General features: G+C 41.9%; 1 protein-coding gene across 1 annotated transcript in view; it reads left to right on the forward strand.

Annotated features, from left to right (window-relative positions):
- inpp5a (inositol polyphosphate-5-phosphatase A) overlaps positions 1-12,887 on the forward strand; it is a 163,259-nt gene that overhangs the window by 119,119 nt on the left and 31,253 nt on the right. The window lies entirely within an intron of this gene.

Below are 12,887 nucleotides of genomic sequence, written 5' to 3' on the forward strand. Positions count from 1 at the left end.
CTCTGTACTCTGGAACCCCTGACACCGGGGACTCTCCATGGCTGCTCCCAGATACACTCACGCAGATGTATATAAAGGAATAAATATGCCAACTTTCTTGTGATTTAGCTAAAAAGGGAAGCACATTTCAATAAATGGGACAGTTTTATGTATAAACACTTACTGGAGAATGCCTAGCAGGGCTGTATTTGAGTATTTCATTGCTCGGCCAAACCGTATTGACAAATCCTTTGCGTATAATGCCTGACCTACTAAATCAATATAGTTTGCTGTGAAACACAACCCTCCTAACATCGTCTTAATTGTGCTGGAGCATTACACCTCATCTGTTCGCGGCTCTGCAAGTCGAAGCAGAATTATTAGCGTTTATCCATGCCTATTTATTAGCCTCCCAGGTGACGCCTGTGGTGATATTTCCTCACAATACAATACAGACATTTTATCTTGCAAGAGGAGTCCAATCTATCACAATGAGGGCCTATTATCCCACTGATAACCCATCTGGATATAGAAGGAGACTATTCTCTCTAGACAACAGCCCCTGTTCTCTCTCTCTCTCTCTTCTCTCTGTTTGCTTACTCTGCTAATGAATACAGCTCTGGAGACACAGAGGAAAGAAAGAGTTCAGCAATGAGGGCGTAACTTGAGCGATGCGGCTTTGATGGAAGCGCTGTCCATATAATTAAAACGCTGGCAAATGAAGAACAAGCAGTGGCTTCTGTTGGCGCTGCTCATTAACAACAGGCCGTTTGAGCCCGGCGCCAGTCATGCTATTGCCATTGTGTGCCTGGAAGGGAGGGGGGCAACTGTGACTGGCAGCTAGCAACACCGTGCCAACGGTGGGACAGCGTGACAAACCAAGCCAAGGATGAGCACAGAGCCTGGCACCAGCGGGGTGAGGCAACGTTGGCCCCACGGGTTGGTCCCGGTCGGGGACGCAACCCGAGTTACCCCTCAGTCCTTCACGGCTGCTGCAGATCCCAGCTGGGTTTGTTTTGGCTAGTGCTAGTAAACAAAACTGAAGTTATTGTCTTAAAGAGGCCTAAAGAAGAACGACCCAGAGTCAGCACAAAGCTACTACAAACTACTGATCAGGGCTGAAACCTGGTTCAACTGATGGATTCAGACCTGAACCTTCAGAGTCACATAGAGACAGCTACAAAGTCGGCCATCTGTCACCTGAAGAACATTTCCAAGATTACAGGACTAATTTTCCTGCAAGATCTAGAGAAACTCATCCATGCATATATTTAGGTGCATTGATTATTGCAAAAGTGTCTTAACAAGTCAACCAGACAGCTGCAGTTGATCCAGAACGCTGCTGCTGGTGTTCTGACCAAAACCGGGAAGATAAAGCACATCACCCAGTTCTAAAGTCCTTACAGGGATTACCAGCAGCTCAGAGAACAGATGTTAATATACTTCTGTTAGTTTAAAACTCACTGAATTATCAGCACAATAAATTAAAGATCTGCTGTATCAACCTTTCAGACCTCTCAGGTCTTCCGGTTCTGCTCTGCATCAGAACCGAACAAGGAGAAGCAGCTTTCAGCTTCTGTGCAACACAAATCTGGAAAAATCTTCCAGAAAATTATATGCAAAAAAAAAACAGAAAACAAAATGCCTGTTGTAGATTGTGGGTCTTATGTAATTTGAAAATCTTCACTTTTTTTCTGTGAAGACTAGTTATGGAAACATAACTCGTCAATAAAAGTTCATTCTGATTTTGGTTAGAAGCATTTTATTTTGTTTCTCATGTAAAAGGGAAAAAATATATAAATGTCAATTTAAATGTATTTGCTTGTTTTGTTCGATCAAATGTATTGTTTAGTTAAAATACATAAACAATGTATTGTTTACTACATTGGTATTGTAGTAAACATTTGATCGAACAATATAAAGTCATATATATGAAATCTTGCTTTTGTAGCTTCTAAAAAGTTGCTAATTGTCAGTTTCCATTCATTTAAAACAACACTTTATCAGTGTTCCAAAAATGTTCTTTAAACATTTGTTTGGAGGTCCAAACCCTTTGCAATAATTTAAAATAATACATATTTAATTCAGACTTTGTGTTCTACTGTCTGTAAAGTTAAATAAATGTGTTTTTGTGCAAAGACTAATATCTCAAATCTAATCACGGAAAAAAAAAATCTGATCAAATTTGAAATAATCTTGTTTCTCTTTATTTTCTCAGTAATTTTTTCCTCAACAAAGCAGGTTCTGTATTAATCATCATATCTGTGTTTCTTTTGCGTTTTAATATTCAGTTTGACTCGATGAAGTGAGAGGGAAGGGCCAGCGTCAGCTAACAGTGACGCTCTTATTTACTGCAGATGAAATGTGGCATAAACTGTGAAGGATAGGGATGCCTTTGTGCCTGGTACATAGTGTCCAACTTGTATGATGTCAGTCTATTTTTGACTAATGCAGTCCTCAGCCTTTGTAGAGCAGAGCACAGTAATTGTTCTATTTTGAAGGATGGAGTGGATGCTCGGATAACACACGTTGTCCCCAGGGTGATGGGGGGGGGGGGGGTCGTGCACAAACATTCACTGCATGCATCATTAATTCTGGCATTTTAATCATCCAATCATTGTGATAATGTGCAAGCAAAGTATCCAGTTTCTACTGTCTTGCACAAACATTTAAGCCCGTTGAAATTTTTTACATTTCATTGCAACCACAACCTTGAAAGAGCAACACAAATTACATTCAACTGTGAATTGGAAAGAAGATGAATCAGGTATTAAATTTCCTTTACAAATAAAAATCTCAAAAATGTGTCAAGCATTTATATTTACCCCCCTTTTTACTCCTTTGCCTCCTGTATCTTGAAGCAATTGCAAGCAATGCCAGAATCTGGTCTGTATTTATTTATTTTTTGTGTGATTGTTCGTACCACTAATTCACTTCAACCACAGTCAGACTTCTATGTGAACAGTTCACAATCCCGAAACGACCAGCATTCGCAGAGGAAGAACGTGGATGTCACACTTTTCCGAAAGTCATAACGGATGATGGAGTCGTTCATGGATTGATTTTAAAGTTATTTAGCAATCGGAGACAACAATATTGTCGCAAAACCTTCACAAGAGGAAGGAAACTAATAAAAAGAAAGCACTATTAGTATAAATTCCATTTTGACTGCAACTTTTGTAGAGAAGTCTGTTTTGATGTGTAGTCAGAGCCGAGAGCGGTGGGATTGTTATGTGACGCGCTTCACAGACAGACTTCTTTCATAAGTTCATAATTATAATTTTCTACCTTTGTTTGCTTGCAGAATTTCAATGTCTGGCTTTTTCTGGTGCAGAAATATGACACACATCTCGGATGAAATGTGACACGGTCATTCAGACTGCAGACAATTTGAAAACTATTTAACTACAAATCCAATTCAGTTCCATAAACGGAAGTAGCACATATCATATTTTTTGGTTGGGAAAAGGTCAGACATGGGTTGTTCAGACTGTTGAGAAAAGCTGGATATGAGTCTCATAGCTTTAATGTTCTTATTTATGAGAGGATTTTTATTCTGCCTTGACTTTTCTGTTTTCTGTTGCTTTTTAAATCATTTCTAAGTTCAGGATCCTATAAGAAAAGTTACGGATTCTGTTAAAGGAAGTTAGATTTAAACATGAGTCCAAACAGTCAGCAGCAGAGTGATGTTCCTCCAGAATGGCTCATTGTAACGCCGCTGTAAACCCGCTGTTGGCACCGCTGCCTTTTAAACTCCTCTGCCCACTGACATTAACAGTCGCCAGGCCCCATTCACACTTGCGCGCAAATATCCCATCATATTTAAGAGGGCCTATTAAGGGCCGCATTGAGAATTCATGGGTCTCATGGTGTGATTTATCCGCGCCGACCACGCCGCCGGGCCCTTTCAGAAGGAGTGGCTGCGGGTTTTGTCTTAGAAGAGGCCTAAACAATGCCGAATGGGTTCATTTCTCTGAGAAGGGCCTCCTCCTGTGGCGGGTGCGGGGGTGGCCAGTGAGAGCTGGGGCCGGCCCAACATCTGTTTGTGTCCAGAGCCAGGCGGGTCCGGAGCACAGCGCGCCCCGGCGGCCCCCTTCCCCTCTCCGCGGGGGTCTTTGTTCCCGATTTCATGCTATCACAGCGGCAGCATGTTTTCCTGCGCGGAGCTGTCAGGGGCATAAAGGGCCCTGAGTGGGGTCACATCAAGAGGGATGGGCATGAAAAATTGGTAAAATGTATCACAAAGCCCACCCACTAGATGGTTGCCTAGCATCCCCCAACACTCTCCTGGGCTGAATTACACCCCTCTCCCTCACCCTGGTGGACAAACATCATTTGGATGAAATGGTGTAAACAAATTAAAGGCTGCTACTCAGAGTGAATCGATGTTCTCTGTGTGGAAGGAGGGTTTTTTCAGCTTCCCCTCCCAGAAAACGAAGCCTGTCATCCCTCCTTCTCAATAAGGAAAAATAATTAAAAGAAAATCTTTTAATAACAATAATACCATCCTGTAACATAATAAATCCTGCTCTTTGCTATTTGTACTGCGCCAACAAAGCTTTGTCTTTTTCAAGGCAAACAGAAATGAACGTATTGAATGCCAGCATAATGAACTCGGCATACTCCCATGCTTATTGGACCATCGCTAATCACAGATTGGCTCGTCGATGTTCTGTAATTGACTCAGCAGCAACAGATTGCCTCGCTGTATGTTTCCTTTAATTGATTCCCACTTAGAGGTGCAGCTGAAAAAGTAAATTAAATGAGTGTGCAGTGTTTTCAGGTGCTTAGCATGTGTTTATTTTACCATCAATGACCCTGCTCTTGGCTATATTTGAAAGTATTATATCACCATTTATGCAGCTTCAAGATAATTCAATTCACTTTTATGGCAGAAGTTAAGAAAAAAGGCTGATTAAAAAAGGCAGCAGAAAGTTGCCAAAAAGCAAAGTGTGACATTTGGACGATCAAGCTGGTGAATTAGTGCATAACTCAATGATCATCCAGGCGGAAAATAGAGATAGCAGTCTCCAGCTCCACTTAAAGTGAAAGCTTTGTGTGTGTTTTTTACCCAGTGGGGATGAAGGAGTTTGGTGACCTAGCAAACCGAAACCTTACAAAGCAATTTAAAAGCTCCCAGTACCTCTGAAGTTTGAACATTTGATTCCAATTTTTATTTTTCCTAAGGATAATGATTCATAGAATAAAAAATGTGCTGCAGGTGAAATTAGTTCTGAGCTTCTGGATTTTATTCAACTCATAAAACAAGTTTATGGTTTTGGTCCATGCTTTTTGTAGTGGGAATTCTTCAGGTTATTGGATATTTTGCACAATAAAAAAGCTGGACTTTTTGCAGTATTTGACCTCTTAATTACCAGAGTCAAACTCTGTCCTCCCCTCTGTGTTTATTTCCATTGTGTTCACCCAAGTTTCAGCCAGTGAACCCCCATCCACATATACCTGAAATCTATGATTACTTAAGATCCCCGATAAAAACACCTATAACTGCTTAGTTTAATTGTTCAAACACCAAATATACTTTGATATGTAGTAATACTCACTGTGGAAATCGACTTAGCACCACCAGAAGCTAACATCTAAAGTTTTCCTTAGCTCCCCTCCTACTGGTGCACCCAATCAGCACCAAAGAAAATGATTGGTGCTCCGGCTAGTTTGCAAGCACCAGCCAATTGTGTAGGTAGGTATTTCATCTTCTCACGGTACATTCTCTTTCAAATATTTTAGATATATTTTCCAAAAAAGTCAGAATAAGTGAACCTGCAGACCCTTTTTCTTTGCTGCCAATAAGAAAACCACACATCTTTTTAAAAGATTTTTTCCCCCCAAGAAAGAAATCTGTTCTATTCAACTTTCAGTACCTAAAAGCAGAGAGACTATAAATTATTTATATTTCCTACTTTAGGTTCTCTAACTCTAGATTGGGTACATTTTTGTCTGTGTATTTGTTTTCTCAGTTACTGGATAAAAGCTCGCCTGTATACCTGAGGTGTTAAAAAGAAAACAGGATTTACCCATTTGGAAACAAATGCAGCGAACATTTAACCATATGGCTGCTGGACAATATAAACCCACCCGGCCTCATTGAGAGCTTAGGAAAAGCCTGTGTGTTAAACAGTCTAGCAGACATCTGCCGTGGTTGGTTTTCAAAGTGCTGACTTAAAGTGGCACGGGAGGTTTCTCAGATTAAATCTCTCATTAGGTTTTCTTTGTACAGGTGGCAGTAATGTGTCAGGAACCTTGCCTGAGACAATGTCCTCTTCTTGCTTGGGACTAATATGCCTCAGGAGAGCCAACCCTCTTTTTACTGCCACTGTTTTTACACAGAAGAACGGCCACAAAGAAGCATCTGGTGGCCTTTTTCTTGCAGAGAAAGCTTTTCCTTGGCCTTTGTGTCTGCTGCTTGTTGGGAGCATATGCTGGAGAACTGGAAGCAAAGATCAGGAGCTTTGGGGAATGTCTCTACTTCAGGATGTCTTGTTTAAGTTGCTGTGGTTTTGTTTGTTGGAAACTTTACTGAGAATCATTGGAGAAAACTTCCAAATAGTTCTGTCTTAAGAGCTCAGATGGGTGGTGTGTGCTTGTGCGTGTGTAGCCCCCTGAATAAAAGAAGGTCAGGGGGGTCAAAGTGATGAATTTTTATAGGCCTGTTCTCTGTGTTTCAGGCCTGTCCCTTTCTCTGCGCGCTGCACTGCTTCTCAAAGACAACCATGCAGGGCAATTTGTCCTGCAGGGCTCTGCAGAATGGGCCAGCAGAGGAGTTAAATGCCAGGGACACACATGCACACACACATTCAGGTTCCTTCACACACACATAGAAACCCTTGGTCCTGTTGTCCTGAATGATTTGTGGCCTGTCCATTCTCCATTTCGAAGGGACAAATGCTTTTGGTGGATTTCTGAAGGTAAAGGCAGAATGGCAGCCCTCAGTGCTCGCCTTTTGTTTTTAGAGAAGTTTCCCAGATGTTATAATGCACAAGATAAATAGGGCACATTATCGCTGCCGCGCACGCCCTCGTACCTCTTGGAGCTTGGTTTCGGCGAAGGCGTGGCGAGGTGGAAGACCTCCTACGAAGCGGACACCACCATGAGCTCTTAGCATCAGTTCTCACATCGTCGAGCGAGTTCATGGGAAGAGGCTAGCATAACTGAGGGTTTACTGGGGTCAGCTGCTGACCAGCAGGTCACACAGAGACTAACTTTGCGGTTGATAATGTGTCCACTCTCACCTCTCCTCCATGCTGAATCCTCTCCGAGCTCCATATGTGTCAATAATGAATCCGCTGTGCTTGGAGGCATTAAATTAGCTCGCCACAAGCAGAGAGGAGAGGATAACTCTGGCCGGAGTCCAGCCAGATGAGGTGGAAAGGGTCACAGCTGATTTACTGGCCATCCTCTGTAATAGCTTGTAGGAAAGCAGGAGACCAAATTTGTTGTTACCTACTCAAGCTGCACTCTCTCACCCCATTCATGTTGATGATGAAGAACGGTAGCGAGTGGGAAGAAAGTGATCGCAGTGCGAAGCTGGACGAAGCCGCCAAACCTTAAATCTTCTGGCAGCGTTGCTTTGCATGTCAACAGACAAATAATGGTACGATCTGACAATGCCACTGCCCCTGCTGTCACAGAGTCGCCCCTGTCCAAATTCCCTGGTAATGAAGAATGAATAGTTAGCTCATTCTCCACTCCTCTCTCTTGCTGCATACACACTCCTTGTCTCATACTTTTTCATGCTAACTGATATTAAGGGCACACCTGCAGTTTGTTGAAGTTTTCAAACTCTGTTGAAGTTTTAAATGATTGGATCGCTAACGTTTGGTTGTGGTGTCGGTAATGTGCCAGCTTGATTGTGAAGGAAGACGCTATGAAGCTTACCGAAAATTGCGTCCATTGCAAGTAACCATCCTCTTGCTCTGAATTTAATTCCTTAATATTTGGAAGCATGTCCAAAACAAGCTGAATGGCTTAGTTCACTTCTTCCGATGTCTTTGCCAAACTACAACAATAGGCTGACTACAATTCAAAACACGCAGAAACTCTGTCATCATTTACAACTACTTCTTTTGTTCGCTGATTGGCCAGGATCAAATCCATTCTGAGAAGTCGAGCTCAATAGGACAAATCCCAGAAGAAAAACTGAAGGGAGATGAGAATGAAGTGGAATTGCATTGGAAGGCCATGGCTAGGATAGCAATTCTCTAAAGTAGTCCACACCAAAGCAGTGCAAGATTGACTGACAACAATACACTAGAGCTTCACCACTCAACTTCTTGTCTTTTACTGGATTTCCTTCGATATGTCAGCAATGGGATGGAAGCAGTGTAAAACAGGCTACACAATGGACAATGGCTGTGATCGACTTGACCAGCATGGACCGAATGGCTTAATTTACTTCCTCTGCTTCCATTGCCAAACTACAACTACTGCGGACTACAATTCGGTTGAAATTCATCAAGAGCAAGTACAAATGTGGTTGAGTCTAACACCATCTTAACCCCTAGAACCCGACGGACCCACCGGTGGGTCCAGCTGCCACGTGACCTCGGCTCGCTCTGTAAACAAAGTCTCCACGTGCCTTTAAATTCTTTTTTATTTTTTATTATCCGCTAAAAGAGGCTTTAATCTTTCAAAAACTATTCCGCATAAAGGTTTTGCCCAAAATGTTAAGTTTAAATTTATTTATACCCCCTGAGGGTGTAAGAGGCTAAGGTTGAACAAGATCGGTCTCAAGTATGACAGCCATAGACACTGGTCCTTGAAGACGTCTGGACACCTTTGATCTGGATGAAGACGACCTTTGGAACAACATTTTTTGAACAGATAAGATCAAAGTAGAAATGTTTGACCATAAGTGTAGCACCATCTTCAGAAATGACCAACCACAACACATAAACCCAAACACCCAAGCACAGTGGTGGAGGATTGATGACTGGAGTCATACTCTTTCAAGTGTAGTTTTTTTATCTTTCTCTTAAGTCTAATGAGTTTTTCTTCTTCTAACTGGTGACCTCTGACCCTCTTATGAGTCCTTTTATGGCGTTATATTGGGATTTCCTAAATGTTTCAGCTGGACACGGTGGACGGCGTCCATTGGCCAGCAGTGCCATCCACATAAGGCTTGAATTTGAGTGCTGGGGGTCTGGACCTTGGTCTTTGAAGTGAGACAGATTGCTTTTAGCTTGTCTTCTTGGAATAGAGAGCTTCCTCCTTCCACAGTCAGGAGATTATCCTCCATCGATGGACAAAGCCAGTGCTGTCCTCAACAGCACCTCCAATCTGTGGCCCTCTACAAACACTCAATGCTGACCTCTGACCCATAATGCTGAGTCACCCAGCCGTCTCCACCCCCACTGCTTGTTAATATTTTCCCATTGCCTGCCTTCTTGTCCCTCCTGCAAGCTAATAAGCAGGCATCAAACAAGGAGTCAATTGCAACCACACAAATTGTGTTATTGGTCGTAATGTCATTTAGGCTGATCAGCGTCTACATGTAATACGTTTAAGGAGCAGCAGCTTTGAAGGGAGCTGACTGTTCAGAGACTCTGCAGGAGCACCTGGACCGGCCATGCAGCTGGCGGTACCAAGGACACATCAGTGCTCTGGTATGGCTTTAAGTGACAGCATGGGGTTCTCATTTTCCCCATCTCCATGGTTGGAGTTTGCTGGCCAGATCTTATGACAGGAACACCGGGGATGAGTCGAAGCTCCTGGAGGTTTGTCCCTCGCTTGAATGAGCCATTTGGGAGACCATAGGTTAGCTGTGATCAATTGTGTGCAATCACCCGCCTGCGGCTTCACTGATACACTGATTGTTCCGTCGTTGAACATATGGATGGATCAATCGTTTTAATGTGAGCTTGCAGGACTATGCAAATGTGCAGAACTCGGTCGCTAAAGGAGAGCCTGCATCAGTATTGATCCACCAAACTTTAATTTGTTAAAATATTTTCCTCATTAGGCTCTTGTGCATGTAAGGTCTTCCTTCTCCTACATCTGTGTTGTTATTCCTACAGCCCAGCTGGAATCATACATTACCCTGAAGCTGAAATAATTGAATTCAGCCAGGATTCCAAAGAGTAATCGTTCTTGGAAAAGACATTTTCCTACAAGAAAAGGAAGCATTAGCTAATTGTTGAACTGTCCTGGCCGAACTCTCCTGGCACAAGCTCGAGGCTCACATAAATACAAAATATATGGAGCTATCTTATTACTGGGACATCCATTATTACTGTTTTTACTCTGCAAATTATGTGCATGATCTGTGAGTTTACAGTAGCCTGCAAAAGTATGCATACCTCTTAAACCTTATCAGAATTTGTAAGAGTTCAGCCACACAACCTCACCGTATTTTACTAGAGTTAAAGTAGTATTGCACAACTGTGAGGAGGAAGCATGTTTTTTCTTTATTTTCTTAAATAAAAGTCTGAAAACAGTGGTCAACAGTCTGCAGTTTTTTTGTTCATTCTTCTTTCAAAGTAGCTCAAACTGAGTTAGACTTGATGGAAAGTGTGAACAAAAACGTCCATAAAGGTCTGATTAGTGGAGTACATGCCTAAAAGTAGTGAACTGGATTCAAATGGCCTCTAGTTATTTATCAGGCAACTATTGAAGGCAATTTTTTGCAGGGTATTTTATTTGGGGATATGAACACAAATTAGGGATGCACCAATCCACATGTTTCACTTCTGATACAAATATCTGAAGTTTAGTATCGGCTGATACTGATCTGATACAGAAAAACAGTGCAGAATTGACTTAAGATGCTTTAAAAAAAACACTCAGACACGTATGCATACTTAAATACACCAATAGCTTCACAAATTTGGTCAAACATGTAAAAACAATACAGCTTTAATTAGTTCAGTCAGTGCAATTAGGAGTATAACAGACAATCTGAATAAAAAATAAACTAAAACTGACCAAAGCATCAGGTGGACTATCTTTGTCAAAAGTAAAAATAAACTGCAACAAACTTTGTTTTGAATACTTAAAGCGTAATTAGGAATTTGAAATATAATGTAAAATAAATAATAAAGCATGATGTTGCGTATAACACAAAGCATAGATTTAGACTGAATAGATCTGCACTTATGGATCATTGTCCCTAATATCTGATCCGACTCGGTTATTAATATTGAATCTTTGTATCTCTGGCACAAATTTAGGCACCTTTCCATGCTTTTCAGTATTTAGAAAAATGTTAATAACCGCGCACAATTTTCCTTCCACAACCTTCTGTGGTACGTCACATAAAATCCCATTAAAAAACAATTAAGTGTGTGGTTGTGAAAAAGTCCGATGGACCTGGTGCTGGGTCTATACGTTCAATGGCATTTCAAAGCTCCTTTTTGCCTGTGGAAACGGTGGAATTGTCAACATCTGGATTTGATGGGAACTTAGAGACTTCTGGGGATTTCTAAGAGGAAAGGATTCTCATTTGGAAGGATTCTTGTCAAATTAACAAGGTGTAATTAAGAAAGCAAGACAAAAGTGGCTTTTTTTTTCTCCAGGCTTTTGCAAAAGGTTATTTTTTTCTGATTCCTGTTAACTAGAATGTGTTTGGTGCTGACAGTAAAGCCATCAGCAACAACAAAAAGGACTTTCTGTGATTGTCTTTGCTAAATGTGGCTACAATGACTTTTTGACAGGGAAAGCATCTCTTGCCCTTCTCACTAGCTCCTTCTTTGGCCTATTCATTGCACAAAGCTTCTTAAGCACACTTAAGCGCATTAGCATTTGGCTGCCAGGGGACCATATTGACCCAGCATTTGGATGGCCTAAATGAGTGAAAGATGGAGCGATTTGTTGGGGCTTTAGAAATTTCCTTTTGGGAATGGGGGGGTACGAAGGAAGCGTTGGAGCGGTGAAGGGCGGGGGGTCGTCTTCAAGGAGTTGTTCCACTTTCTCTCAGGGTCGGTGTTTGTTCTAATCTGGTGTGCCATTTCTTCGTGGCCGAAGCAGGTCTGATTTGTGACATTTCAGCCTAAAGAGCCTTTTTCTGCCGGCTATATTGGCTTGACCCGATTATCTAATCTGTGCTTTGAATTTCAATCAGGTTCCTCTCAGCCTCTGCTGTGTGCTATGGGAACCTCTGACTGAGGGATTTCCTTATTCAGCTTTCTTCAAACACAGATGGCCGAATGTTTAACTAATTGTTAAGAGAGTTGACAAAGCCGAATTTAACCCCACACACAGTCCAGGGGCTCAGTACATAGACCGGATAAAGAGAAGGGAGTTTGTGGGTCGGTTCTTTTAAAACAGGCATTTGAACGCAACACAGTGTTGAGGATAAATTAACATCTGGTTAACAGTAAAACCTCAATCCATCAAGCAATGTGAGCATTTTATTATGCTTCTATATTTATATACACTTGTGGTTAATTCAAACTCTGGTTTCTAGGATGGAGTGATGATGAAACGTAACAGTAATGATTTTAAACTCCTGTAATTAGATATCCATCCATCCATTTTCTTAGTGGGGTCGGGAGGGGTGCTGGTGCATCTCCAGCTATCGTTCCGGGCGAGAGGCGGGGTCACCCTGGACAGGTCGCCAGTCTGTCACAGGGCAACACAGAGACACACAACCATGCACACACACACACACTCACACCTAGGGGCAATTTGGAGAGGCCAATTAACCTGACATGTTTTTGGACTGTGGGAGGAAACCGGAGTACCCGGAGAAAACCCACCATGCACAAGGAGAACATGCAAACTCCATGCAGAAAGGCCGAACCTAGAACCTTCTTGCTGCAAGGCAACAGCTCTACCAACTGCGCCATAATATATAATTTTTAATTTATTGTGTATTTGCCAGAAGAATCAAAATTGTTCTTAAAAGTTCAAATATTCAGCTTCTGACTTTCCCAAAGACCTCAACTTGTTTGAGA

Source organism: Poecilia formosa, unplaced genomic scaffold (assembly GCF_000485575.1).
Source record: "Poecilia formosa unplaced genomic scaffold, Poecilia_formosa-5.1.2 Scaffold199, whole genome shotgun sequence".
Lineage (NCBI taxonomy): Eukaryota > Metazoa > Chordata > Actinopteri > Cyprinodontiformes > Poeciliidae > Poecilia > Poecilia formosa.